We start from the raw sequence: 26382 nt of genomic DNA on the forward strand, positions 1-26382 counted from the left end.
ACCATAGCGTAATCCTTTTTGTAGAAAAAGGGTGTGATGTCCTTGAAATGTACCTTCTCGGATAATATCTCGTCATCATTGAATTATGGTTAAAAGTAATAAAATTAAACCAATTGTTATTAAAATAATTGAATTAAAATGAAATCAAATGGCTAAACCTGAACTTATTAAAAGAGCTACAATAGTTCCTGTTAGTGCGTGTGTTTGATGGGCCATTAAACATTTTCTTGTAAATAAAGGCTTAGTAATAATACAAAAACGTAGGCTTGGATTATAGCAACGGCTACTTCTAATAATGTAAGTAAAAATAGTAAAATAGTTGTTAGTATTGCAACGGTGGGTATTAAAGGGGTTAAAACAAAAGCTGCTGTAGCAATTAATTGAATTAAAAGATGACCAGCTGTTAGGTTAGGTGTCAGTCGAACTCCTAAAGCAATAGGTCGAATAAATAAACTAATTGTTTCAATAATAATAAGTACAGGAATTAGTAATATGGGTGTACCTTCTGGTAATAAATGACCTAAGGTGTGTGTTGGTTGGTTTCGTATACCGATAATAACAGTGGCTAATCAAAATGGTACAGCGAAAGCTATATTTAATGATAGTTGTGTTGTAGGGGTAAAAATGTAGGGTAAAAATCCTAATATATTTAATGAAATTAATACTACTTTCATTCCTTTCATCACTTTGCTGCTGTGAAATGTAAATTTCTCCATTAGTCTCGAATTTCTCGAATTTCTAGAATTCGAGACTAATAAAGGCATATCCAATCCAATCCAATAATTATTAAGGATGTGAATATTAAAGTTCATTTGTGAGCGGGTATATTTAAAGGTGTTATTAGTTGTTTTGAGAATAGGGCAATAAATCAGTTTTGTAGTGTGAGTAAACAGTTATTTATTCAACGAGTGGTGGGTGTAGGTATAATTAAACAAGGTACTAAGATAGCTATTGCTATTAAAGGAATTCCTATGAATACAGGGCTAATAAACTGGTCAAAAACGCTTAAGATCATTGTCAGTTTCAAGAGGTTGTTTTTATTAATTTAGCATTTAAAAGGGTTGGCTCATTAAGGTGTTTATGGGCTATCACTTTAGGTGGGATTATAATACTAAATACTAATCAAGTATAAAAAAAGATTGCTAATCAAGGAGAAGGGTTTAATTGAGGCATATCACTAAGGGTGTTTGGAAAGCACCAATTTTTAGCTTAAAAGGCTAACGCTTGTCCAATTTAGCTTCTTAGTAAAGCGTCTTCAAGTATTAATAAGGATCAGTTTTCAAATTGTTCTAATGGTACTTTTTCTACAACAATTGGTATAAAACTATGATTTGTGTGACAGGTTGTAAATTATCGTATTTCCTATTTTGGTTACATTCACGTAGCTCTATTGGTTTACAAATGATATATATCGAAAATGTTTATTTAAACATGGAACGCTTGCTTCGGTTCGTGTTTCGTGTCGGACCGATTTAGATCGTTGGACCGGAAATTGTTGTGCGTGTACGTTTGCATTAGATCGGGGCATTCGAAGTAAACCACTGTTGAGTCAAGACGTATCACATTGCTTGTCTTGTGGTTTTTTCCTGGATCCCACAACACCGTATCTCCCTTACTATAGTGGAGAGCGCAACATTTTGGAGGCACCGCTGGGATATTTGCGTTCGAGTGTTGTCTACTCGCCGTGGGTAGAAGCTCGCGCCGAATATCCCCAATCAACCCAGTCGGAGTGGCGTCGCCGTTTACTGGTTTGTTTCTACATGTGCTCTAGTTGCATCTCTGTGCGTACAGCCACCACTAGAGGGCACTGGAAGACTTTGAAGTGAATCCGGCCAGCTGAACTGCGTCTACCCTCTCGAAAATGGCGTTAGAGGAATTACAGTTGGACATCAAAGGCAAGTTATTTGGACTGAATTTTCAACAGTTGTCAGAGTTATGTGCTGAAATCCAAATATCTGGACTGGAAAGAGAGCAACTTACAGGAAAGACTCGAGGCCAACTAATTAATATTGTGTCAACCTACATTGAAAGAGCTGAATTAGAGCTAGAAGATGAAGGAATGTCAGATTTGCTACGTGTAAAGGACTTGATTGAAAGTATAAAAGATTTTGAACTAGGAATAGCCAAACCAAGTGAAAAAGGGCGGGATGCAGTGCGTAAGAGAAGCATAGTGCCCCCAGACACTGCCCCCTGGCGCAAAGATTTCAAAATATCTGGACAAATAGGTGAACTCGGACAAAAAGATAAACTCACATTTCCTAATTTGGTCAGACAGATAGAAAGTGGGCTCAGTAAAGGCTACCAGGGGGATGAGATCATTGATGCAGTGGTTCGTGCCATAACACCAGGTCTGCAGTTGAGAAGCTACCTCGAAGGGAAAGAAAATCTCACCCTACCTTCTTTACGAAGGATTCTCCGATCTCACTATCAAGAGAGAGGAGCCACTGAATTGTACAAGCAGCTCTCATCGGAAGTGCAGACTAATAAAGAGTCCCCACAGAAATTTCTACTGCGTGCGATGGATCTTCGTCAAAGGATTCTTTCTGCATCTCAAGAGGCTGAATCAGGGGTGAAGTATGATCCCACGTTGGTCCAGAGTTTATTCCTGCACACAGTTCTGACGGGGTTACAGAGTGACAATGTAAAGAGTGATATGCAACCTTTCCTCCTGCTAACCACCACATCAGATGAAGTACTGTTAGAAAAATTAAACATGGCATGTGCAAATGAAAAAGAGCGACAGGAAAAAAAGAAAAATGCTGCTGCACGGGTGACAACGCTGAACACTGTCCAGTTAGATGACACACCAGTCCCGATTGGGAAGAAGACAGTCTTAAAGCAGAATACTTTTACTGTGCCGAATGAACTCCTTTCAGAGATCAAAGAGATGAGGTCAGAGATGATGCTGTTAAAAGAGCTGCGTGCAGAAGTGTCCCAGATCAAAGAGACTATTCAGAAACCAACAGCCACTTCTCAGCCCACCAGCGGAGGACCTGAACGCCTGCCTGACCACTACCCTGAACAGGTCGCCTTCACTCCACCTTCACAATATCAGGTAGATCCACCAGCCAGGCACTACTACAACCAGCACTCCCCATCAGCTCTTCAGCAGTACCACCCAGCACCAGGCCCCAGGTCGATGAGGGGGGCAGCACAGTTCCAGCAGCGGTTCGCCCCTCAGCAGTACTACATGCCCCTTCGCCCTCAGCCCAGGTGTTATTCTTGTATTCAGACAGGTGAAGAATATTGTCAGCACTGTTTTAAATGTGGAAGTAGTGAACATTTCAGAGCAGGCTGCAAAGCACAGAACTCAGCTAGGAACCATGCTTTAAACTAGAAAGGGTTACCCCAGTGGGACATGGTGTGACCACAGAGACAGATAGGTCCCAGCGTTACAGTGGTGCTATGAAAATGGAATGTAAGCCCCACACATGTGGCCCCGTTCAGAAGAGATATAAGCAGTCATTTGTCGAGCGTACAGATAAGAAACAGTGTGGCAAATTACCTTCGGTCAGGGAGTTAGTGGGGAAGAAATGTCTTATTCGGTGCTTTTTGGGTAACAAAAGGGTTGAAGCACTCTGGGACTCGGGGTCCCAGGTGTGTGCTGTAGATGAGTTATGGAAACAAACGAACTTACCTGACGTGTCATTGAAAAATGTGAATGAGCTTATTGACCCTGATAACACTCTCAATATTGTGGCAGCTAATGGAACGGATATGCCTTATGTAGGATGGCTTGAGATACCATTTAAACTTGGTGCTAATGATCCAGGGCTACTTGTACCAGTATTAGTACTAAAAGGTGACCAGCAACAGTGTCCTATCATAGGGTTTAATGTCATTGAGCGTCTTGTGTTAGATAGCCTCTCTAATGAGTCACAAACAGGGGATGCAGAAAAGCTCTTGAAATCGGTTAGACTAGCTTTTCCCCACCTTAAGCGCAATAAAGCTGCCACTTTCATAAAAGCAGTTAGTCTGGGACAAGCACATGAGTACCGTGTAAAAACAACAAATGAGAGATTCACTATAGCCAGGCATAGCTCACTTATTATTCCATGCAAAGTACAGGCTAAGCCCTTTAAGGAAGATGTTACATTAGTTTTTGAGCCAAGTGAAAACCCACAGTGGCCAGATGGCCTCGAGCTTTGTGACTCGTTGGTCTCAGTAAAGGCAGGTTCCATCCCTAGGATAGTTGTTAGTGTCCAGAACCCTACTAATCATGATATTAGGTTTCCAGTAAAGACTATTATTGGTACAGTGCAGTCAGTAGGGTCTGTCTACCCAGCTAACATATTTAAAAGGGACCTTCCTTCAGCGGTTGTCAATGAGGTCCATGTCCAGAATACCACCATCGCTCTCAGTGAGCAGTGGGACCCCCCAATTGACCTTTCTCATTTGGACGAAGATAAAAGAAAGACCGTTCAGCAGATGTTGAGAGAGGAATCGGCATCATTTTCAAAATCGGACGACGACATAGGGTGTGTGGAAAACCTACAAATGGACATTTTGTTGAAAGACACTGAGCCCGTTTCAAAGACATATATGTCTGTCCCAAAGCCAATGTACAGAGAGGTGAAAGATTATTTACAGGACTTGATAGCGCAGGGGTGGGTGGAAAAGTCCACTTCCTCTTACTCATCCCCTGTCGTCTGTGTCAGGAAAAAAGATGGTACACTGCGCTTATGTATTGATTACAGAGAGCTGAACCGGAAAACACACCCTGACCGGCACCCCATCCCACGGGTACAGGACGTGGTGGATAGCCTTGGGGGTAACACCATCTTCTCGCTGCTGGACCAAGGCAAAGCATACCACCAGGGGTTCATGTCCAAAGGGAGCCGACACCTGACTGCCTTCGTGACCCCTTGGGGCCTTTATGAATGGATTCGAATTCCGTTTGGACTCATGAATGCACCAGCAGCGTTCCAGCGGTGTATGGAACAATGTCTGGAGGGGTTACGGGACGAAATATGTGTCCCCTATCTTGATGACATTCTTGTTTTCAGCGGGACATTTGACAACCACGTTGAGGACGTCAGACGAGTGTTGCGACGTCTCAGGGAAAATGGAATAAAACTCAAAGCCCGAAAGTGTGACCTCTTCAAGCCGGAAGTGAGGTACCTCGGCAGGATTGTCTCTGCTGAGGGGAGCCGAATGGACCCGGCAGATACAGCAGCAGTGCGTGCCCTGAAAAACAAGCAGCCAGGCACTGTCGGTGAGCTTCGAGCCATTTTGGGACTATTAAGCTATTATAGGCAATACATCAAAGATTTCTCTTGTATCGCTAGTCCCTTGTATGCTTTGCTTAAAGCCCCTCTGAATGTTGAGACTCAGCAGCATCAAAGACAAAAATGGAAAGTGAGACATAACAGTGTGTCTTCCAACACACGTATTGAGTGGAGTGATGAGCATCAGTCAGTGTTAGAGCAGCTAATAGACTGTTTAGTTCAACCACCAGTTTTAGGTTTTCCTGACTTCGCGCATCCTTTCATTTTGCATACAGATGCCTCTAACCGGGGTTTAGGTGCTGTGTTGTACCAAAGACAAAATGGCAAACTTCGCGTGATAGCCTATGGCTCTCGGACATTAACTGCAGCTGAGAAGAATTATAACTTACACTCGGGCAAGTTGGAATTTTTGGCGCTTAAGTGGGCGATCACAGACAAGTTTCGTGATTATTTGTACTATGCACCATTCTTCACTGTGTATAGTGACAATAATCCACTCACTTATGTACTGTCGACTGCTAAGTTAAATGCAACTGGGTGCAGGTGGGTCGCAGAACTTTCTGATTTTAATTTTACTGTTAAATATCGTCCCGGTAAGGAAAATGTTGATGCAGACAGTTTATCTAGGATGCCCCTTGATATGGTAACATATATGGAAGGATGTACAAAAGAAATGTCATATGATGCTGTGAGTGCTGCCGTACAAGCGGTTGACCAACAGAACGAGTCTAGTGCAGCTTGGTCTATGGGAATCTCAGCTACGTGTGCCGAGGTGTCACTAAACACACCGATAGCCCCATTGACTGTTGGACAGATCAAGCTAGATCAAGAGACTGACCCCATTATAGGACATATTATTAGATACAAACTGGCGGAGACGAAACCGCTAGGTACTGAACTAAGAAAGCATTGTCCTCAAGTTGTTTGTCTTGTGAGGGAATGGGACAAGCTACACTTTAATGACAGAGGTGTTTTGTACAGAAAAACGGCAAACAGAACCCAACTACTGCTTCCTGAAAAACACAAGGTGACAGTGTTAAAAGACCTGCATGATGAAATGGGCCACCATGGTGTAGAAAGGACTCTTTCCCTTGTAAGGGATCGTTTTTACTGGCCCTTTATGCAAAAAGAAATAGAGGACTATGTACTGAGAGAGTGTGTGTGCCTAAAACACAAAAAGCCCAACCGTGAGACCAGAGCCCCTCTCACTAATATTGTGACTACTCAGCCTTTTGAACTTGTCTCCGTTGACTTTTTGCATCTTGACAAATGTAAGGGTGGTTATGAATACGTGCTTGTGCTAGTAGACCATTTTACACGTTTCGCTCAAGTTTATGCTACAACGTCCAAATCTGGCAAAACAGCGGCAAACAAAATATTTAATGACTATGCTTTAAAGTTTGGGTTCCCCCTTCGAATTCACCATGATCAGGGTGGTGAATTTGAAAATCAACTTTTTGCTCAACTGAAGGAATATTGTGGGGTTGCGGGTTCAAGGACAACCCCCTACCATCCACAGGGAAATGGACAGGTTGAACGATTTAATCGAACACTGATCCAGATGTTAAAGACACTGACAGAGAAACAAAAGAGTAACTGGAAAGACTCACTAAACAAACTCGTTTATGCTTACAACTGTACCAAAAGTGAGGTGACAGGGTTCTCACCTTTTTACTTACTTTATGGACGTTCACCACGTTTGCCAGTTGATATGTTGTTTAGTTTGAATCCAGACTCGAACCAGGGTGAAACCAACCAGAAGGACTATGTGAAGAAGTGGAAACAGGGCATGGAGGAAGCGTATGCGATCACGCAAGAAAATAACAACAAAGCTGCTGCCAGGAGTAAGAGACTATATGACAGTAAACTAAAGTATTCTACCCTGTTGCCCGGTGATCGTGTTCTGGTTCGAAACTTAACCCCACGTGGAGGTTCAGGCAAACTGAGAAACCACTGGGAGGATGTTGTTCATACAGTGGTTCGTCAAGTCAGCCAAGACATTCCAGTTTATGAGCTGAAACCTGAGAGGGGGAAGGGCAGATCTAGGATACTCCACCGCAATCTCTTGCTGCCATGTGATCATTTGCCATTAGAGACTTCACTACAGTCCCAGTCCAAGGAAAAGTCCACTCGGCAACGACCGAACAAGATGCCGGAAATGGATCCGGAAGAGGATGATGAGGAGGATGAGTATTATCCAGTGTTGCATCGCCAGAGCACCCGACCAGACTCACCAGAACCGCGGGACGTGAGCTTCGTGGAGACAACCCACCATGATGACAATCAACTGGGGAATGAACTGCCGGGGACAGAGCCGGGAGCTGCGGAAGTTGACCAACCTCAGGAGGGCAACATTGGTCCGGAAAATGATGCACCTGTGACGGTGTGTCCCCCTTTTCCCCAGCCAACCCCCAGTAATCCTGATATTGGGGGAAATCAACGGCCACGACGAGAACACAGGAGACCCAAGGTATTCACGTATGATCGCCTTGGTTCGCCATCTTGCTACAATGTAGGGACAGTACCATATCATGGTGAACAGACAATGCCTTGGATGTATGGCGCACACCCCTATCATGCCACGAAATACTACAGAAATGGTTAATCGACACTTCGGTTTAATAGAACAGTGAGATGGAAACAAGGTTGTAGGGGTAAAAATGTAGGGTAAAAATCCTAATATATTTAATGAAATTAATACTACTTTCATTCCTTTCATCACTTTGCTGCTGTGAAATGTAAATTTCTCCACTGTGAGACTAATAAAGGCATATCCAATCCAATCCAATAATTATTAAGGATGTGAATATTAAAGTTCATTTGTGAGCGGGTATATTTAAAGGTGTTATTAGTTGTTTTGAGAATAGGGCAATAAATCAGTTTTGTAGTGTGAGTAAACAGTTATTTATTCAACGAGTGGTGGGTGTAGGTATAATTAAACAAGGTACTAAGATAGCTATTGCTATTAAAGGAATTCCTATGAATACAGGGCTAATAAACTGGTCAAAAACGCTTAAGATCATTGTCAGTTTCAAGAGGTTGTTTTTATTAATTTAGCATTTAAAAGGGTTGGCTCATTAAGGTGTTTATGGGCTATCACTTTAGGTGGGATTATAATACTAAATACTAATCAAGTATAAAAAAAGATTGCTAATCAAGGAGAAGGGTTTAATTGAGGCATATCACTAAGGGTGTTTGGAAAGCACCAATTTTTAGCTTAAAAGGCTAACGCTTGTCCTATTTAGCTTCTTAGTAAAGCGTCTTCAAGTATTAATAAGGATCAGTTTTCAAATTGTTCTAATGGTACTTTTTCTACAACAATTGGTATAAAACTATGATTTGCACCACAAATTTCAGAACATTGTCCATAATAAACACGTGGTCGTGATGTGATAAAAGCTGTTTGATTTAATCGTGCAGGTACTGCATCTATTTTAACACCAAGGGAATATACTGCTCATGAGTGTAGCACATCTGCTGAAACTAGAATTCGAATAGGTGATATAACAGGAATTACTATTCGGTGGTCTGCTTCTAGTAATCGGAATTTACCGGGTGTCAATTCTTGTTTAGGGATTATATATGAGTCAAAAGTTAAATCTTCATAATCAGTGTATTCATAACTTCAATATCATTGGTGACCAACTGCTTTAATTGTAAGGTGGGGGTTATTTACTTCATCTATAAGATATAAAATACGCAGGGACGGAAGTGCAATTAAAATGAGAATGATTGCAGGAAGAACAGTTCAAATAATTTCAATCTCTTGTGAATCTAATAAAATTTGTTTGTTAAATTAGTAGTAACTATAGCTACAATAATATAAAATACTAAAATACTAATTAAAAAAACAATTATTAAGGCGTCATCATGGAAATGAAGAAGTTCTTCTATTACTGGTGATGCTGCATCTTGAAAGCCTAGTTGTGAAGGGTGAGCCATTGTTAAGGTTTGGCAGAATTTAACCACCAACTCTACTTTGACAAAGTAGTATAATATTTTACTAACATCTCATTTGTTTATAAAGAAAGTGGCAGAACGGTTTTGTAAGTGGTTTGAAACCATTGTAAGGGGGTTCAATTCCTTCCTTTCTCGTAATTATTAACTTGTGTTTGAACAAAGGCTGGTTCTTCAAATGTGTGGTAAGGAGGAGGGCAGCCGTATAATCATTCAACATTTGTTGCTGTTATATCAATTAATAATACTTCTCGTTTAGAAGCAAAAGCTTCTCAAATAATAAATAAAAATATAATTACAGCAACTAGTGATACAAGAGATCCAATGGAGGAAACGATATTTCATATTGAGTATGCATCAGGGTAGTCTGAGTACCGTCGAGGTATACCTGCTAAACCTAAGAAATGTTGAGGGAAGAATGTTAGGTTTACACCTGTAAATATAACACAGAAGTGGATTTTTGTTCAAGAATTGTGTATTGTATAACCTGTAAATAAAGGAAATCAGTGTACAAATCCTGCTATAATAGCAAAAACAGCACCTATAGATAACACATAAAGGAAATGAGCAACAATGTAATATGTGTCATGAAGAACAATATCTAAGGAAGAGTTTTCTAAGACAATACCTGTTAAGCCTCCTACAGTAAATAAAAAAATAAAACCTAATGCTCATAATAAAGGTGTCTCTCATTTAATATAACCTCCGTGTAAGGTAGCTAGTCAACTAAATACTTTTACACCTGTAGGGATAGCAATAATTATTGTTGCTGAGGTGAAATAAGCTCGAGTATCAATATCTATTCCTACTGTGAATATATGATGGGCTCACACAATAAAACCTAAGAGTCCAATTGCTATTATTGCTCAAACCATACCCATGTAGCCAAAGGGTTCTTTTTTACCTGAGTAATAAGCTACAATATGGGAAATTATACCAAAACCAGGTAGGATAAGAATGTGAACTTCGGGATGGCCAAAGAATCAAAATAGATGTTGATATAAAATAGGATCTCCTCCTCCATAAGGGTCAAAAAATGTTGTATTTAAGTTTCGGTCGGTTAAAAGTATAGTGATACCGGCTGCTAATACAGGTAGTGAAAGTAATAATAATAAAGCAGTTACTAAAACTGCTCAAACAAATAAAGGTGTTTCATATTGTGAGATGGAAGGGGGTTTTATATTGATAATGGTTGTAATAAAGTTAATAGCTCCTAAGATTGAAGATACACCTGCTAGATGAAGGGAGAAAATTGTTAAATCAACTGAGGCCCCTGCATGAGCTAGATTACCTGCTAAAAGAGGGTAAAAAGTTCAACCTGTTCCTGCTCCAGCTTCTACCCCTGATGAGGCTAAAAGGAGTAGGAAGGAGGGAGGTAGAAGTCAAAAACTTATATTATCTATACGAGGGAAAGCTATATCAGGTGCCCCAATTATTAAAGGGACAAATCAGTTTCCAAAACCTCCAATTATAATAGGTATAACTATAAAAAAAGTTTTTACGAAGGCATGAGCAGTTACAATAACATTAAAGATTTAGTCATCACCTAGTAAAGCTCCTGGTTGACTTAATTCAGCTCGGATAAGTAAACTGAGTGCAGTCCCCACTATTCCAGCTCAAGCACCAAATACTAAGTATAAGGTACCAATATCTTTGTGATTGGTTGAGAAAAATCAGCGTGTAATTGTCACAGGTAAGATGGCTGAGTAAGCGGTGGATTGTAATCCCATATACAGAGGTTTGAACCCTCTTCGTACCAAGTCTCGAGGTGTGTGAAACGCCTCGGTACTGTGACCAAAAATCGATCTGTGAATGTCCATGCTGCTCAAACTAATCAAACTGACCAGATTAACCAGACCAAAGTTGACTCTGAATTACAGGCTAACCGTGCTGCCATTCTCGAGCTGACTGCACAAGTGACCGCACTGACCAAACACTTTGTCCAAGTTATTAAACCTACAGAATCGGCGCCTCAGGTAGATCCATGTCCGTCCCTGACTCGATCCTCAACGCGACCCCAGACACCAACGAATGAGACTCGGGGCAGGTGTCAGGTCTGTGTGCGAAAGAACATTAAGAGCTGCCCTCACTGTTTCATTTGTGGTCAGGAAGGACATAGAGCTGTGGGTTGTCTGCGAAGAAAGGCACCGGGAAACGGGGTAAGGTCACTGGAGTGAGGCTTCCAGTGATCAATGCCAATGACAAGCCTCCAGTACAAATCAACTCGGTTAAACCAGCAACATCCATAAGTCTGACGACGCAGTGTCAGTCAACATCAAAAAAACATAAAGCACAAGTAATTGGCAAGCGATGTATTGTCTCCTGTGCACTCAATAGGGTCCCACTCAAAATGCTGCTTGACACAGGGTCTCAAGTCACCGTGGTGAGTAGGGCGTGGTTAGAGGAAGCACTGCCCAACGTAACCATTCAGCCACTTTCATCCCTATTCGCGGACCAACCGTTTGAGGTATCTGCAGCGAATGGCACAGCGGTTCCCTTTGATGGATGGGCTAATGTTGGGTTGGAAACCATGGACATGCTGACATACAAGTTCCCATACTAATCAGTACGAGTTGTGTTAACTGTCCTCTCGTAGGAAGCAATGTGATTGCAGAAATGATCAAAGAGAACAATGAACAGGTGGACCTTGCAGCCATACTGAAAGAAGCCATGAGTGTCAGCGAACGCACTGTAGAGACCTTGATTTCTGTTCTTCAGAAATTGGGCCCTGATGAGACATTCCTCCAGTACCATGTGTGTGTTGGGAAGAAGGGACTCATTATTCCTGCGGGCAAGATATGGGAGGTGAAGTGCAGAGTCAGAGCATGGCCCAAGGGGGGAACAATGCTATTTGCGCCCAGTACAGGGAAGAACTGCCCTGAGGGGCTAGAGCCGTTCTCTTCGTTAGTACATGTACCCAGTGGGCCGACAAAAATGGTACAAATTCCCATTCAGAATGTTAGTAAACATGACATTTATCTTCCACAGAGAACTGTTCTCGGCTCAATTGAGGAAGTTACTGGGGTCGTGCCCTTTAAGGAGTGCTCTGACAATCCAAAGCCACTAAACAGTCCCACCGTTCAAAGCTGCGCGGCTCTGACCACAGACAAGTGGTATCCTCCGGTTGATTTGTCACATCTTAAAGAGGAAGAACAGGGGATTGCCAGAGACATGTTGTATGAAGAGTCAGATGTCTTTGCAAGAGGTGATGCTGATATAGGTTGCATTCCAAACCTGCAACTCAAGATCCAACTCACTGACAACACGCCAGTGCAAAAGCGTTACAATGCCATTCCAAAACCCCTTCACCAAGAGGTCAAAGACTTTGTGCAAAACCTACTTCACCGTGGTTGGATAAGAAAATCAATTTCAGCATACTCATCTCCTGTTGTCTGTGTTAGAAAAAAAGATAAAAGCTTGCGCCTGTGCGTTGACTTTAGGGAGCTAAATCGCAAAACTGTCCCTGATCGTCATCCACTCCCACGCATTCAAGATCTGCTAGATAACCTGGTGCGCTTACCACCAGGGCTTCGTTGATGACAGTTCCAGGCATCTAACGGCTTTCAGCACCCCTTGGGGGCTGTACGAGTGGCTCCGCCTCCCATTTGGCCTAACTAATGCGCCAGCAGCCTTTCAAAGATGTATGGAGGACGTTCTTGATGGCCTGAGGGACGAATGCTGCTCTCCTTATCTGGATGACGTGCTCTGCTTTTCAAAATCATTTCATGAACACGTAGAGGACCTGAGGAAAGTGCTTAACCGGCTGCGGGAGCATGGCATAAAGCTACGTCCGAATAAATGTGAACTGTTCAGACGACAAGTGAGGTACTTGGGTCGTTTTGTGTCAAGTGATGGTGTCCGCATAGACCCTAAAGACCTGGAAGCCGTTTTGCAGTTAAAAGAGAGAGAACCACGCAATGTAGGAGAAGTCAGAGCGCTATTGGGGTTCTTAGGCTACTATAGATCCTTCGTACAGGACTTTGCCAGGATTGCACGGCCGCTGTTTAAACTGGTAGAGGGGGCCACTCAGCCTGACCAGAGGCCAGTTCACAACACCGATGCACGCCAAAGGAAAGTCACCAAGTTAGGCCAGCTTCCCTCTGGTAGCCCTGTTCAGTGGGGCCCCGAACACAGTGCTGTGGTCTCCCGCCTGGTAGATGTATTGACTGGTCCACCTATTTTAGCCTACCCAGACTTTAATCTGCCCTTTGTGTTAAATACGGACGCATCCAATGAAGGTCTGGGGGCTGTGCTTTATCAGCAGCAGGGAGATAAACTTCGCGTTGTTGCTTATGGATCCAGAACACTCTCACCTTCAGAGAAAAATTATCATCTCCATTCTGGAAAGCTTGAGTTTCTGGCGTTGAAGTGGGCAATCTGCGACAAATTTCGAGATTATCTCTACTATGCACCCACATTCACTGTGTACACGGACAATAACCCTCTCGCGTACGTTCTAAGCACGGCCAAACTCAATGCTGCCGGACATCGCTGGGTGGGTGAATTGGCGGATTTCCACTTCACAATAAAGTACAGGCCAGGCAAGGCGAATGCTGATGCCGACACACTGTCGCGTTATCCAGTTAAGCTGGAGGGACACACAGAGGAGTACACTGAAACTTTGCCCCCAGACGTGGTTTCCACCATATGGCAGGGGGACAAGGCTGTGGCTGAGGAGGATGTGCCATGGATGGCGGCGTTGCAACTCACCTCTGATGGTGAGGATTTTTTTCCGGTGACAGTCCCCGTTATCACTCCAGATGATATCAGAGCTGCTCAGGAAGAGAATGCGTCAATCTCTGAGGTAATGACACTGAAGAGGAGGGGATGGAACCCCAATGACAAAGATAAAAGACAAATGGGACCAGAGGCAAGGAGATTAGTACACGAATGGAATAGACTGAAACTGGACAAGGGGATTTTATACAGACAGGCGGGGAAATGGAAACAGCTCGTTCTCCCTAGTAAGCTGAAGTCGACGGTGCTTAAACACCTGCATGATGACATGGGTCATGTTGGAGCTGACAAGGTGATCAACCTTGCAAGGCAGAGGTTCTATTGGCCATTCATGCAGCACGAAATAGAAAACTACGTCATTCGCCAGTGTTCCTGCATTAAACAGAAACGCCCCACCATTTCGGAAAAAGCACCCATGGGCAACATCACTACTAGTGCCCCATTTGAGCTCATTTCGATTGATTATCTCCATCTGGAGCCAAGTAAAGGAGGCTATGAGTATATTCTAGTCCTGGTAGACCACTTTACTCGTTTTGCACAAGCCTACCCGACTAAGAGTAAGTCAGGCAAGGTTGCTGCTGAGAAAATCTTTAGTGATTTTATTCCACGGTTCGCTTATCCAGAGAGACTACATCATGATCAAGGTCGGGAGTTTGAAAACAGCCTATTCCAGCGGCTTCAACAGTTGTCTGGCATTGCGCATTCCCGAACCACCCCATACCATCCGCAGAGCAACCCTGTAGAACGTCTGAATAGAACATTGTTACAGATGCTACGCACTCTCCAAGAAGAAAGGAAAGCTGAGTGGAAAGACTATTTGCCTCATGTAGTTCATGCGTACAACTGTACAAGACATGAGTCCACTGGCTATTCACCGTACTTCCTCCTCTATGGAAGGTCTCCCCGGTTGCCCATTGACTTAGTTTTTGGTCTGACAGCGGACGAAGAAGTAAAAAGCCGACAGGAATATGCACGTAAGTGGGCCTGTCGAATGCAAGATGCTTACAGAATTGCCTCCGAGAACAGTCAAAGGAGCGCTGAAAAAAGGAAGAAATACTATGACCGTGGTGTTAAAGGCATTGCACTCCAGCCAGGGGATCGTGTACTTGTCAGGAACCTATCTGAGAGGGGTGGACCTGGCAAGCTCCGGGCTTACTGGGAGGAAAAAGTCCACAGGGTCACTGAAAGAGTGGGAGATGGACCAGTGTACAAGGTTCAGGCAGAAAACGGAGACAAAACTACCCGTGTGTTGCACCGTAATCTCCTAATGTCTGTCAATGATTTGCCAGTTGAACAGCCAAATAAACAGGAAAAACAGCTAGACAGACAGGCAAAGAAGCAGAAAAAACAGCTAGACAGACAGGCTTATAGCAGGGAAGCAGTTGGGCAGGAGTCTGGATATTCAGATGAAGAGGAGGGATGTTCATACAATCTCCGACGGTTACCTGTGTATACAAGGAGGACAGGCAGTCATCAGGTGTCTCAACCTGAACCGCACAATTTAAGAGCTGTGGCATCAGAATTCCACGCCCAGGCACAAACTACGGAACCAGAGGATGGGCAGCAGCTAGAGGAAGCGTTTCCACTGGTCGTACCAGCATCATTACCAAAAACAACACCAGCTGACAGCCTGCCTGCTGAGGGAAGCCCGGAACAACTTGTAATGGATGATAATGAGGGTGATGCGGGAAGCTCGGAACAACTTGTAATGGATGATAATGAGGGTGATGCAGGAGCGCCGGCGGAGTTGGTGGAATCGGACACCGCGTCACAAAGTGGAATGGAATCGCTGCCACGAAGGTCTACTCGTACTCTAAGACCCAGAGAGATATTTACATATGAACACTTGGGTCATCCATCATACCAGGCTTAGAGACCTGGGATAAATGTGTTGTATACTTGCATGCCTTACCCCACGACTCATTATCTAGTGCGACCTGAACACTATTGCTACTCTACCCCGACGGTATGGACTTGAATATAGTTGCAGTAGAAGGTGATTGACACCACCCTACGGAGACCAGACAGATGACTGTGCTTCTACTGGTACTTGACTACTTGTTGGTATAGTCAAGATGTCGGGGGACATCTTTTAAAACAGGGGAGAGTGTAGGGGGTTAAAAACGACCTCTGTTATTGTATGTTAGTCGATTAGACTACCAAGTCAGGAGAGGGCGCTACGCGCCTGTGAATGGAACAGAGGAAGGCGATGTAGGCTCAGCTCGCGCATGCGCAGTTGTCATAAATGCCGTTGTGTGAAGCTGATTAACACGGTTGTCTCGTGTCGTCTTTCCTCGTCGTTCACAGGTATTCAAAATAAAAGTGTTAGACATTCTCAAGATGTTAAAGTAATTGGGGACTTATTGGGCGATGCTAGATATGAAGCCTTGTTCGTGGCTTTGATGAATATTTTGTGGCTTTGATGAATTTGGATTTTTGGATGTCAATTGTAGTTCCGGGTACAACACACACGAGCGGGCAGACGTGCAGAAGCATGTGCGAATGTGGAGGATATATACAATGTATAGATGTTGAATGTATAGATCTACACATGAATGTATTCTGATATTGAAATTGCTGAATTGATGTTTTGATGAGTGGTCATAAATGCCGTTGTGTGAAGCTGATTATCACGGTTGTCTCGTGTCGTCTTTCCTCGTCGTTTACAGTGCTACCTGCCTGTGACGCGTTTGAACCGACTCAGGTACCCCCTAGGCCTGAGGCCGGTTACACCTTAAACGCATTTTCAGAGCAAGAGAAACACGTTTTCTGAACAAAATGTTTTCTGCATTGCTTTAACATTTATGATGTATGTATTTAGGCTGCAGAAGGCTAATTTGACACTTTTATGAATCAAAACATGAAGATTCAGCCTTTTGTTTAGCTGTGAGGATCATATGAGCTTTTTATTGCCTTAAACGCATTTTCAGAGCAAGAGAAACACGTTTTCTGAATTTAATGTTTTCTTCATGGTTTGAAGTTTTATTATGAAGTTAGGCTCTATTTAGGCTGCAGAGTGCTAATCTGACACTTATACAAGTAAAAACGTGAAGATATAGCCTTCTGTTTAGCTGTGATGATCATGTGAACTTTTTATTGCCTTAAACGCATTTTCAGAGCAAGAGGAATATGTTGTCTGAACACAATTTTTTTTCAGCATTGTTTTAACTTTTATGATGTATCTATTTAGGCTGCAGAGGGCTAATCTGACATTTATACAAGTGAAAACATGAAGATTAAGCCTTTCTTTTAGCTCTGGGGATCATATGAACTTTTTATTGCCTTAACGCATTTTCAGAGCAAGAGAAACACGTTTTCTGAAGTAAATTTTTTCTTCACGGTTTTAAGTTTTATGATTAAATTTGTGTGTACTTAGGATGCAGAGTGCTAATCTGACACTTATACAACTGAAAACATGAAGATTCAGCCTTCTGTTTAGCGGTGATGATCATGTGAACTTTTTATTGCCATAAACGCATTTTCAGAGCAAGAGAAACACGTGTTCTGAACAAATGTTTTCTGCATTGTTTTAACTTTTATGATGTATCTATTCAGGCTGCAGAGGGCTAATTTGACACTTATACAAGTCAAAACACGAAGATTAAGCCTTTCATTTAGCTGTGAGGATCATATGAGCTTTTTAATGCCTTAAACGCATTTTCACAGCAAGAGAAATACGTTTTCTGAATTTAATGTTTTCTTTATGGTTTGAAGTTTTTTGATTTATTTAGTGTCTAAATAGGATGCACAGTGCTAATCTGACACTTATACATGTGAAAACATGAAGATTAAGCCTTTTGTTTAGCTCTGGGGATCATATGAACTTTTTATTGCCTTAAACACATTTTCAGAGCAAGAGAAACACGTTTTCTGAACAAAATATTTTCTGCATTGTTTTAACTTTTATGATGTATCTATTTAGGCTGCAGAGTGCTAATTTGACACTTATACAAGTCAAAACATGAAGATTCAGCCTTTTGTTTAGCTTTGAGGATCATATGAGCTGTTTATTGCCTTAAACGCCTTTTCAGAGCAAGAGAAACACGTTTTCTGAATTTAATGTTTTCTTCATGGTTTTAAGTTTTATGATGAAGTTAGCCTCTATTTAGGCTGCAGAGTGCTAATCTGACACTTATACAAGTGAAAAATGAAGATATAGCCTTCCGTTTAGCTGTGATGATCATGTGAACTTTTTATTGCCTTAAACGCATTTTCAGAGCAAGAGAAACACGTTTTCTGAACACAATTTTTTCAGCATTGTTTTAACTTTTATGATGTATCTATTTAGGCTGCATAGTGCTAATCTGACACTTATACAAAGAAAACATGAAGATTCAGCCTTCTGTTTAGCTGTGATGATTATGTGAACTTTTTATTGCCTTAAACGCATTTTCAGAGCAAGAGAAACACGTTTTCTAGAGTAAATGTTTTCTTCATGGTTTTAAGTTTTTTTAATTAATTAATTCCTAAATAGGCTGCACAGTGCTAATCTGACACTTATACATGTGAAAACATGAAGATTAAGCCTTTTGTTTAGCTCTGGGGATCATATGAACTTTTTATTGCCTTAAACGCATTTTCATTGCAAAAGGAACACGTTTTCTGAAGTAAATGTTTTCTTCGTGATTTTAAATTTTATGATGAAATCAGTGTCTATTTAGTGTTGCGCTACTCACTATGGTAAGGGAGATACGGTGTTGTGGGATCCAGAAAAAAAAACACAAGACAACCAGTGCGTTATGTCTTAACTCAACAGTGGTTTACTTCGAATGCCCAGATGTAATGCAAACGTATGCGCACAACAATTTCCTGTCAAACGATCTAAATTGGTCCGACACGAAACACTAATCGAAGCAGGCGTTACCTGTTTAAATAAACATTTTCGATATATATCATTTGTAAACCAATATAACTACGTGATTGTAACCAAAATACGAAATAAGATACTTTACAACCTGTCACATACTCCCCCTCAAAATAGATGTTGTCCCCAACATATGTACTAGTAAATACATAAATGCACTGGACGACATGCCCAAAACAATTACGCATGGTATGATGAACTGCATCCAAATATGAACTAAATGAACAGTTTACAGACTGGAACTGTTTTCATACATTCTGTTTACATTATAACAATCAACAGTTCACAGACTGGAACCCTTTTCATACATTCCGTTTTAATTATACACCTCAGGGCTCATCGGGGTCTTCTTGTTTCCATCTCACTGTACTATCAAACAGAAGTGTCGATTAACCATCTCTGTAGTACTCCGTGGCACAATAGGGGTGTGCACCATACATCCAAGGAATTGTCTGTTCACCATAACATGGTACTGTTCCTACATTGTAACAAGATGGCGAACCATACGTGAATACCTTGGGTCTCCTGTGTTCTCGTCGTGGCTATTAATTTCCCCAAATATCAGAATTACTGGGGGTGGCTGGGTAAAAGGGGGACACACCATCACAGGTGGATTATTTTCCGGACCAATGTTGCCCTCCTGAGGTTGGTCAACTACCGCAGCTCCCGGCTCTGTCCCCGGCAGTTCATTCCCCAGTTGATTGTCATCATGGTGGGTTGTCTCCACGAACCTCACGTCCCGCAGTTCTGGTGAGTCTCGTCGGGTGCTCTGGCGATGCAACACTGGATAATACTCATCCTCCTCATCATTCTCTTCTGGATCTATCTCTGGCATCTTGTTTGGTCGTTGCCGAGTGGACTTTTTCTTGGACTGTGGCTGTAGTGAAGTCTCGAATGGCAAATGATCACATGGCAGCAAGAGATTGCGGTGGAGTATCCAAGATCTGCCCTTCCCCACTGTCTGAACAACATCCTCCCAGTGGTTTCTCAGTTAGCCCAAACCTCCGCGTGGGGTTAAGTTTCGAACTAGAACACGATCACCGGGCAACAGAGTAGAATACTTTATTTTACTGTCATATAATCTCTTACTCCTGGCAGCAGCTTTGTTGTTATTTTCTTGCGTGATCACATACGCTTCCTCCATACCCTGTTTCCACTTCTTCACATAGTCCTTCTGGTTGGTGTCACCCTGGTTAGAGTCTGGATTCAAACTAAACAACACATAAACTGGTAAACGTGGTGAACGTCCATAAAGTAAGTAAAAAGGTGAAAATTCTGTCACCTCACTTTTGGTACGTTGTAAGCATAAACTAGTTGTTTAGTGAGTCTTTCCAGTTACTCTTTTGTTTCTCTGTCAGTGTCTTTAACATCTGGATCAGTGTTGGATTAAATCGTTCAACCTGTCCATTTCCCTGTGGGTGGTAGGGGGTTGTCCTTGAACCCGCAACCCCACAATATTACTTCAGTTGAGCAAAAAGTTGATTTTCAAATTCACCACCCAGATCATGGTGAATCCGAAGGGGGAACCCAAACTTTAAAGCATAGTCATTAAAGATTTTGTTTGCCGCTGTTTTGCCAGATTTGGACGTTGTAGAAGATATTCACATATGAAAACTTGGGTCATCCATCATACCAGCCCTGAAGACCTGGGGCAAATGTCTTGTATACTTGCATGCCTTACCCCATGAGTCATTATCTAGTGCGACCTGAACCCTATTACTACCCTACCCCGACAGTATAGACTTACTAGACAGCAGTCTTGCATTTGAATGTGACTGACACCACCCTACGGAGACTCGACAGGTGACTGTGCTTCTACTGGTACTTGACTACTTGTTGGTATAGTCAAGATGTCGGGGGACATCTTTTAAAGCAGGGGAGAGTGTAGCGGGTTAGAAACGACCTCCGTTACTGTATGTTATTCGATTAGACTACCAATTCAGGAGAGGGCGCTACGCGCCTGTGAATGGAACAGAGGAAGACGATGTAGGCTCAGCTCACGCATGCGCAGTTAGTCATAAATGCCGCTGTGTGAAGCTGATTAACACGGTTGTCTCGTGTCGTATTTTCCTCGTCGTTCACAGGTATTCAAAATAATAAGTGTTAGACATCCTCAAGATGTTAAAGTAATTGGGGACTTGTTGGGCGATGCTATATATGAAACCTTGTTTTGTGGCTTTGATGAATGTTTTGTGGCTTTGATGAATTTGGATTTTTGGATGTCAATTGTAGTTCCCAGTACAACACACACGAGCGTGCAGACGTGCATAAGCAATATGCGAATGTGGAGAATATATATACAATGTATAAGATGTTGAATGTATAGATCTATACATGATTGTATTCTGATATTGAAATTGCTGAATTGATGTTTTGATGAGTAAATGTGTTAGTCATAAATGCCGCTGTGTGATGCTGATTAACACGGTTGTCTCGTGTCATCTTTTCCTTGTCGTTCACACTGCTACCTGCCTGTGACGCCTTTGGACCGACCCAGGTATCCCCTAGGCTTGAGGCCGGTTACAATTGGGGGCTCGTCCGGGATACGTGCCGCGAGTGGGCAGAGTGGGAGCTGCTACGAAGAGAACCTGTGCCTAAAGCTTCAATGAAGACTGTAGTGCTTTCTGTTCTCCAGCGAATAGAGGCTTCAGGGGCTAACGATGGCTCCCACAACTCCACGACGGGTATTGATTTTCAAGATTCAAAAGAGACTATTAGCCTTAAATGTCAATCAGCTACTAACTGTTGACAGCGCAGTGGATGAGAGTGACACTGAGGACCTTGCGGCCCTTAGTGAACCAGAACTGTTTGATGTGATTATACACTACGTCAGAGGTGACAAATTAAGACACATAGAAGATGAAGGTATGTCTCAACTCCTTCACCTCGATGACATGATCAGCGAGCTCTTAGATGCCCCGGAGGAACCTACTGGGTAAGGAGCTGACCTGAGAGGAGGAGTTGAGGTCACACCTCTTCCACCGAGAGACATCCCCACACCGGTCAGGAACGTCACCACTCCATCGCCATTCAGGATCATCACCAACAGTTCGGGTGGTGCTCCTCCTGAACATGCCGGCTTATCCTCCGGTATGGGCGAGCAGGTGGTGAAGTACACAGATGTAGCTGCTCTCTTTCCACGGAGGGAGTTCACAATTTATGGTGGTCAGATTTCTGACACCGGGTCTGAACTGTCATACCGTAGCCTGTGTAGACAAATGGATGAGGGACTACAAGAAGGGTTTAGCGAGTCTGAGGTTATCCGCACTGTGTCGAAGATAACTAAACCTGGGACATTCCGAGACATGCTAAGTGATACAGTGGGTCTTACAATGTCACAGTTAAAAACAATTTTACGATCACATATCAGAGATAAGAGGAGCTCTGAGCTCTTCAACGAGCTCAGTACCGCTCAGCAGCGAGACAGTGAGTCTCCACAGCAATTTTTATATAGGAAAGACGACACGAGACAACCGTGTTAATCAGCTTCACACAACGGCATTTATGACAACTGCGCATGCGTGAGCTCAGCCTACATCGCCTTCCTCTGTTCCATTCACAGGCGCGCATTCACAGGTTTTATCTTTAGCTGTTATGAAAATTTGGTTTATTTCTCATGAATCTAAATTTATAGCACTTCAAGCTATAAATAGAATAATTCCAATATCTCCTACTCGATTGTAAATAATAGCCTGGATAGCTGCAACATTAGCATCTGCTCGTGCATATCATCATTAATAAAAAATATATAATACCTACTCCTTCTCAACCAATAAATAATTGAAATATATTATTTGATGTTACTAGGATTAATATAGCTATTACGAAAATTAAAAGGTATTTGAAGAATCGGTTTATTAAAGGATCTGAGTGTATGTATCAAGAAGCAATTTCTAAAATAGATCAAGTAACATATAAAGCTACAGGGGTAAAAATTAATGAGTACATATCAAATTTAAAACTAATAGAAATATTGAATGTTGATGTATTTACTCATGATCAAGTGGTGATAATTATTTCTAAACCTTCGTTAATAAACAATATTAAAGGTAACAAACTTACAAAAAAGGAGTTTTTTACTCAAACTATTGATCAAGAGTTTGATTTATTTTCAGTTATAATACTTAATATTAAAGGCATAGATAATAATATAAAAATAGTTAAGAGGCTTGATGTTGTTATTATAAAAGTAGGGTGCATAACTTTTACTTGGATTTGCACCGAGAGTTTTTGGTGCCTAAGACCAATGGATTGCTAATATCCTTCAAAAGTCGAGAAAGCTTAGGGGTTTAACCAAAGGGGCAGAAATTAGCAGTTTATGTTGTCTTCGGACCTTTCTCGGTAGGTGAAAAGATTTTAACTTTTATTTTTAGAATCACAATCTAATATTTTTAGTTAAATTACATCTACAAAATAATCAACCTCATAATAACTCAGGTTTTATAATTAAAAAAATTAAAGGGATAAGATGGAGTGTTATTAATAAATCTCACAGTTCTTTACCCTCACGAACTGTGGGCCTGATTAGAGTTAGTCTGTAATCCAGGATGTGAGGTGAGGGTCTACTCCGGCAGGCTGCAGTTGTTCCCCAGTAGAACTGGCTGGATGTGTTGAAGGCACTGAGGAAAGAATCAAAGAATGTGATCATCACCGTGCTCCCAGCTTCTCCATGTTGACTCAACGCCAGTATGTGTGAGGTAGATGAGGCATCCTCCACGATGCTGGCTGGTAGGCAAACTGCAGCGGGACCAGCGATGAGCATGCCAGCGGTCGCAGGTGGGCGAGGACGAGTCTCTCCATCGTCTTCATCAGGTGAGACGTCAGCGCCACCGTGGTCTGTAGGTGTTGAGCTCTTTGGGGTTGGTCAATCTTGGGCACTGGGACCAGGCATGTCCGTTTTCCACAGCTGTGGAAACTCTGCCCAGCTTCAGGCTCAGGTTGAACAAGTGCTGGACAATGTCACCACAGCTGGTCGGAGCAGGTCTTCAGGAGTCGGAACTGATGTCATCCGGACTGCTGCCTTCCTCATCCTGCATCCTCCTCAGTTGGTTCATCACCTGCGGCAGTTGAGACAGACAGGCAGGAACCAGGAGGCAGAGTGGCGGCTGAGGGTGGGGCAACGGTTGGGAGGGCAGATGTTGGTTGTGGAGAAGCTGGTCTTGAGAGGTTGGCAGGGAGAGTAAGGCCACAGTGAGAGTTGGGGCAGAGCAGCTAAAGGTGAAGTTGACGGTGGTCCGGGGGCGTCTGGTGTTTGTCAAACCGATTGAAAAAGCTGTTGAGATCATCTGACAGTCCTTGTCTTTTTCGTTCCAATGTCACGGGGCTTTTGTGTCCTGAGATGTTTTTCAGGCCCTTCCAGACACCAGCGACAGTGCTGGCTTACAGCTGCTCCTCGATTTTCATCCTGTAGGCCTTCTTCCCCCTCACTGAATCTTCCTTATCAGAGTATCTGCAAGGCCTTCAGTTCCTCTCAGTTGCCCGACACAAAAGCCTGTTCTTCTCTTCAGGAGGACTTTTATGTCGGATTAATCATGGTTTGTTGTTGGCAAAACACCCGCACAGTCCTGGTTGGTAACGGTGTTTTGTTCAAAAAAGTTAATGTAGTCTGTGATGGTGTTGGTGATTGATCCAATGTCTTTCTCATGAATTCCAGTAAAGAGCTCCCACCTGGTTGAATCAAAACAGTCCCGCAGAGCTTCTTCAGCTTCTGTGACCATCTTTTGATCGTGCGGGTCACATCCTGTTGCCTCTGGATAAGGGGTTGTACACAGCTGGAGATAAACGTGCATATAGTGGACTGCTCTGAGAGGGGGGAGGGGGAGGTTTTGTAATGCATCCTAGCGTTTGAAATATAATAGGTCCAATATGTTATTGTACTGGTGGCACTAAGTTACATACTGTGTGAATATTTGGAGGAGAATTTCAACAAGAAATGTGATTAAAGTCCCTTGAGATGATAAACAAGTGTATTGGGTGAATGGGTTTGCAGCTTGTTTACAACAGATATGATGGTATGCGTAGGCAGCGAAGCAATTTGCCGTAGGGGAATGTACATCGTCACGGCTATGAGTTGTGAGAATTCCCGTGGCAGGTAACGCGGCCGGAGGCTAACGGCTAGCAGCTCGATGTCCCGAGTGCAAAGTTTTTCCTCACCGATGTGCCCAGTATTGCAACAATTTGTCATTCTCAAATACATCAATAACCCCCTCCTTTCTGCTTACCGCAGCCTTACATTTCAGTCCGCTCGTTACGTAGTTTGGAAGCCCTCAAACTCTGAGTGGGCGTCGGAGTTATTGCCGAAAGCCATGTCTCTGTTACGAGTAGTAAGCAGTCTTCCGGAACATATCCCTCTGAAGTCGCGTTAGCGCCGATAGCTCGTAATTTATTTAGGGAGCATTCATGTTCCCCATGATGACGGACGGTAGAACTGTGTCGGTATTTACCTCGTTCTTTTGCGGCGTCTTTCCCGGCCTGACATCCTGGTTTCCTCCTCTTCAATTCATCGAGGATGTCTGGTGCGGCGGCGCTAGTCCGCTATTAGGCAAAAATTAGTAGCTGGTCTCGACTGTAAACAATGGGATTACGCGTGCGCGTGGATTCCCCCTTTCTCATGAAGCGATGAAAAAGTAAATTTTAACGGGATTATTTTTAGAAAACAATCAATCTCCTCTCCGTAGGTTTATGGAATTACATCAGGCAAAATAAAAACTCAAAAGTAAAGAAGTTAAATTATTATACAAGAAATTAAGAGCTGCTGTGGCTATGCCACACAGGGGGCGCCAATTGGGATGTTCTCGAGAGTGTGATGGATCTAATTTAATTAAGTGTTTGGTTAATGGTCCTCGTTGAGTTATTAGGAATAAATATAAAGAGTATGCTGCAGTAATTAAGACTCCTAAACCTGTTATAATTAATGTTCATTTTGATCAATTGAATAATGATGTAATAATTATTAATTCCCCCATTAAATTAGGGGTTGGGGGTAATGCTATATTTGCTAAACTTGTAATAAATCATCATATTGCTATTAAAGGTAATATAATTTGTAATCCTCGTGCTAATACTATAGTTCGACTATGTGTTCGTTCATAATTTGTGTTTGCTAGGCAAAATAGTGCTGAGGAGGTTAAACCGTGTGCGATTATTAAAACTAATGCCCCTGTGAATCCCCAAGGGGTTTGAATTAAGATACCAGTTGTAACTAAACCCATATGACTTACAGAAGAGTAAGCAATTAGTGATTTTAAATCATTTTGTCGTAAACAAATTAAACCTGTTATAATAATACCCCACAAAGCTAAGATTATAAAGGGGTAGCTTAGTTGTTTGGATAAAGGTTCTAAAATAATTATTAAACGTATTATACCATAACCCCCTAATTTTAAAAGGACAGCAGCTAAGATTATTGATCCTGCAATAGGTGCTTCTACATGAGCTTTAGGGAGTCAAAGGTGTACCCCGTAAAGAGGTATTTTTACAAGAAAGGCTATTAAACAACCAAATCATCATAATTTATCACCTATAGAGGCAAGGTTTAAAGGGTTGGAGTGTTGTAATAATAATATTGATATAGATCCTACTTTATTTTGAAGTACT

This window comes from Hippocampus bargibanti, linkage group LG04 (genome assembly GCF_051943395.1).
Source record: "Hippocampus bargibanti isolate YZ-2025 linkage group LG04, ASM5194339v1, whole genome shotgun sequence".
NCBI lineage: Eukaryota > Metazoa > Chordata > Actinopteri > Syngnathiformes > Syngnathidae > Hippocampus > Hippocampus bargibanti.